This window comes from Populus nigra, chromosome 2 (genome assembly GCF_951802175.1).
Source record: "Populus nigra chromosome 2, ddPopNigr1.1, whole genome shotgun sequence".
NCBI classification, from domain to species: Eukaryota; Viridiplantae; Streptophyta; class Magnoliopsida; order Malpighiales; family Salicaceae; genus Populus; species Populus nigra.
The window spans coordinates 8499384-8504383 of record NC_084853.1 but is presented as its reverse complement, the minus strand read 5'-3'; positions in this window follow the sequence as shown (position 1 = coordinate 8504383).

Below are 5000 nucleotides of genomic sequence, written 5' to 3'. Positions count from 1 at the left end.
AGAGCCAACGCATGGGCGCGCGCACGGCAATTTAATGCCACGCCCACGCCAGCGTAGAGCTCTCCTCGCAATCCCCAAGCTCGGCGGTCCGCACCAGCCGCGTCGGCCAGGCCTCCGACTTGCGAGCAGGGGCAGCGGCCACCGCCGCCGTGACGTCGCGGCAAGCAGACAGCCGCGCAGCAGCTGCCAGCACCTTGGCACAAGCACGGCAAATGAATGCCACGCCCACGCCGCGGATAAGCAGCCCCAACGCGCCCGACGGCTTGGAGCGGGTCCCGAAGACGGTGGCCGGAATCGGGTCGTCGCCGGCCGGAAAACAGGTCATCGATGCCGGCAATACTTCGGGCCATGAGGCCCCCCACCTTAGTCCGAGTTTAGCAACAGCCCACATATCCCCCGCGGCAGGCCTATGGGCGCCAGGCCAGCGCGCCCCATGGCCAGTCAGGGGGCACCCCCCTAAAGAGCAATAAGTGTCATTGAAGCTCTGGCAGGGGGAGACACTACTAGGTCCCAGCTGTCACCCCCCCTCTAAAAAATTCATTTCTTGGTATTTTGAGCTGAAATTTTGCACAGAGGTTGGCAAAAATCCAATCCAACTTTATTAATTTTTCCAGAATTTTTCGAGGTCGGGAAGTATTTTTTTTTATTTTCCTACCATTAAAAATCGAGGAAATCGGAAAAAATAGGAACCGGCTCGGAATGACCCCAAATTCAGTGGGCAGCCTCATAAAAATATGGCTGATTTTACTGGATTGATTTCATGTGGAAAGCACGACGTTTTGTTGTAGGAATGCGGGAACCCCGGCGGGGGGCCTGCCGCGGCCAGCGACGTCGGGCTGGCCCCTGCAGCGCCTAGCCTCTCCCACGCGGGGGGCAGGCCAGAGCGCGGGGGGCCAGGGCCCGAAGGCAGCCCCCCCGCGGGCGAGAGAGCAAGCCAGCAGGGGCTGTCGCCTGCCGCGGCCAGCGACGTCGTGCTGGCCCCTGCAGCGCCTAGCCTCTCCCACGCGGGGGGCAGGCCAGAACGCGGGGGGCCAGGGCCCGAAGGCAGCCCCCCCGCGGGCGAGAGAGCAAGCCAGCAGGGGCTGTCGCCTGCCGCGGCCAGCGACGTCGGGCTGGCCCCTGCCGCGGCCAGCGATGTCGGGCTGTCGCCTGCCGCGGCCAGCGACGTCGGGCTGGCCCCTGCAGCGCCTAGCCTCTCCCACGCGGGGGGCAGGCCAGAACGCGGGGGGCCAGGGCCCGAAGGCAGCCCCCCCGCGGGCGAGAGAGCAAGCCAGCAGGGGCTGTCCGCGCGTCGCGCAGCGCGGCATGGCTGCGGGGGCCGCGCGCGCGCGCCCAAGCGCCCAAGGGCCCCCAAGGGCCCCAGGCCCTCAGGCCCCAGCGCCCCAGCGCCCAGCGCGGGCGGGCGCGCGCGCGCGTGTGGTCTTTGAGGGGCGCCGGCCTGGTGGCTCCCTAAAGAGCAATAAGTGTCATTGCAGCTCTGGCAGGGGGAGACACTACTAGGTCCCAGCTGTCACCCCCCCTCTAAAAAATTCATTTCTTGGTATTTTGAGCTGAAATTTTGCACAGAGGTTGGCAAAAATCCAATCCACCTTCATTAATTTTCCCAGAATTTTTCGAGGTCGGGAAGTATTTGTTTTAATTTTCCTACCATTAGAAATCGAGTAAATCCGCAAAACTAGGAACCGGCCCGGAATGACCCCAAATTCAGTGGGCAGCCTCATAAAAATATGGCTGATTTTACTGGATTGGTTTCATGTGGAAAGCACGACGTTTTCTTGTAGGAATGCGGGAACCCCGGCAGCTCGCCTGCCGCGGCCAGCGACGTCGGGGACGCTGGCCTGCGCTGTCGAGCCCGCGAGGGCTGTCTCCGCGGCAGGCCCCCCCTGAACGGGGCACGACAGGCCACCGCGCTGGCTCGTCCAGCGTCGACAGTCCCTCGTCCAGGTTTCAGATCGCGCCAAGTCGAACCCATGACCTGCTCAAGCCATCGTGCGCTGCCGAATTCGCATCTGCGTGTAGGCTGCCATTCCACGCGGCAGCCCCTGTTTTCGTCAGCGTGCCCCCCTGACGAATTTTCCTGCCTGGCCCAGTCCAGCGTCCAGCCCCTGTTCGTCGAAAAATCTGCGCTGCCGATTTTCCACGCGGCAGCCCCTCTTTTCGTCAGCGTGCCCCCCTGACGAATTTTCCTGCCTGGCCCGGCCGGTCCAGCCCCTGTTCGTCGAAAAATCTGCGCTGCCGATTTTCCACTCCGCAGCCCCTGTTTTCGTCAGCGTGCCCCCCTGACGAATTTTCCTGCCTGGCCCGGCCGGTCCAGCATCCAGCCCCTGTTCGTCGAAAAATCTGCGCTGCCGATTTTCCACGCGGCAGCCCCTGTTTTCCTCAGCGTGCCCCCCTGACGAATGTTCGTCGAAAAATCTGCGCTGCCGATTTTCCACGCGGCAGCCCCTCTTTTCGTCAGCGTGCCCCCCTGACGAATGTTCGTCGAAAAATCTGCGCTGCCGATTTTCCACGCGGCAGCCCCTCTTTTCGTCAGCGTGCCCCCTGACGAATTTTCCTGCCTGGCCCAGTCCAGCGTCCAGCCCCTGTTCGTCGAAAAATCTGCGCTGCCGATTTTCCACGCGGCAGCCCCTCTTTTCGTCAGCGTGCCCCCCTGACGAATTTTCCTGCCTGGCCCGGCCAGTCCAGCCCCTGTTCGTCGAAAAATCTGCGCTGCCGATTTTCCACGCGGCAGCCCCTCTTTTCGTCAGCGTGCCCCCCTGACGAATTTTCCTGCCTGGCCCGGCCGGTCCAGCCCCTGTTCGTCGAAAAATCTGCGCTGCCGATTTTCCACTCCGCAGCCCCTGTTTTCGTCAGCGTGGCCCCCTGACGAATTTTCCTGCCTGGCCCGGCCAGTCCAGCGCCCAGCCCCTGTTCGTCGAAAAATCTGCGCTGCCGATTTTCCCCGACGAACCTGCAGCTGCACAAATCCGCGCCGCCACTGCCCCATTGTCTGGACCAACAGTCTTTTCCATCAAGCCCTGGACTATAAATCGTCCAGACTCATCGCCAGCACCCGCTGCCGATTCTGCCGACTTTGCCGATTTCGTCGGCGCTGCCGATTCCAACACTGCACCCACCGTGTCTAAACCAGCGCTGTTTCGTCAGCGTGTCCCCTTGATGAATTTCCCTGCCTGGCCTGGACAGTCCATCTTCCAGCCCATGTTCATCGAAAAATCTGCGCTGCCGATTTCCCCGACGAACCTGCAGCTGCACAAATCTGCGCTGCCGATTTCCCCCCCTGTCGGCATGGCTGCCGCTGCCCCGATGTCCAGACCAACAGTCTTTTTTGTCGACTTTGCCGATTTTGTTCGCGCTGCCGATTCCAACACTACCCCCTGCATCCAAACCAGCATTGTTTCGTCAGCTCTTCCCCTGACGATTTTAGCCCTGTAACAAACAGTAGGCCTCCAATCCCGCCAACGGGAGCCAAGTTGATAGGGAAGAGAATTGAATGACGCGCCTGGTCCTCGCACCCCGCCACCCGAGGGGCCTTTTTCCCGGCAGCCTCTGAAAAACTCTAGCTTTCACGGTCCTCGCCGCCCCTCACCACCATGGCAGGCCTCTAATCCCACCCATCAGCAGTTGTAGCCGATAGGGCAGTGATTTGAATGACGCGTCGCGGGCCGCCGGGTCATCTCACCCGGCCATTAATTGGAGCGTTTTTGGCTGGCCGAGGATGGGGGGATGGATCTCTTCTTCCGAAAAAGCAAACAGTACATCGGGAGTTATGTTGACGGGGCATGGAATTGAATGACCCGTCACGGGCCGCCGGGTCATCTCACCCGGCCATCCCGGGGAGCGTTTTTCCCGGCAGCATCGGGGAAACTCTTGCTTTCACTGCCCGCTGCCCAAGTCCCCACTCGCATCGGCCCCCCGCGCCAACAAGCCAACGCTGCCGAATCGGCAGACACTGCTGCCGAATCTGCCGACACTGCCCCGCGGGCTGCCACTGCCCCAGTGTCTAAACCAGCGGTCTTTCTCGTCGAGCGTTGGACTATCCAGCCCGTCCAGACCCATCGCCAGCACCCGCTGCCGATTCTGCCGACTTTGCCGATTTCGTCGGCGCTGCCGATTCCACCACTGCCCGCCGTGCCTGAACCAGCGCTGTTTCGTCAGCGTGTCCCCTCGATGAATTTTCCTGCATGGCCCGGCCAGTCCAGCGTCCAGCCCGTGTTCGTCGAAAAATCTGCGCTGCCGATTCTGCCGACTTTGCCGATTTCGTCGGCGCTGCCGATTCCAACACTGCCCGCCGTGCCTGAACCAGCGCTGTTTCGTCAGCGTGTCCCCTCGACAAATTTTCCTGCCTGGCCTGGACAGTCCATCGCCCAGCCCATGTTCGTCGCAAAATCTGCGCTGCCGATTTTCCCCGACGAACCTGCAGCCGCACAAATCTGCGCTGCCGAATCTGCCGACACTGTCCCGCGGGCTGCCACTGCCCCAGTGTCTAAACCAGCAGTCTTTCTCGTCGAGCCTTGGACTATCCAGCCCGTCCAGACCCATCGCCAGCACCCGCTGCCGATTCTGCCGACTTTGCCGATTTCGTCGGCGCTGCCGATTCCACCACTGCCCGCCGTGCCTGAACCAGCGCTGTTTCGTCAGCGTGTCCCCTCGATGAATTTTCCTGCATGGCCCGGCCAGTCCAGCGTCCAGCCCATGTTCGTCGAAAAATCTGCGCTGCCGATTCTGCCGACTTTGCCGATTTCGTCGGCGCTGCCGATTCCAACACTGCCCGCCGTGCCTGAACCAGCGCTGTTTCGTCAGCGTGTCCCCTCGACAAATTTTCCTGCCTGGCCTGGACAGTCCATCGCCCAGCCCATGTTCGTCGCAAAATCTGCGCTGCCGATTTTCCCCGACGAACCTGCAGCCGCACAAATCTGCGCTGCCGAATCTGCCGACACTGTCCCGCGGGCTGCCACTGCCCCAGTGTCTCAACCTGCGGTCTTTCTCGTCGAGCCTTGGAC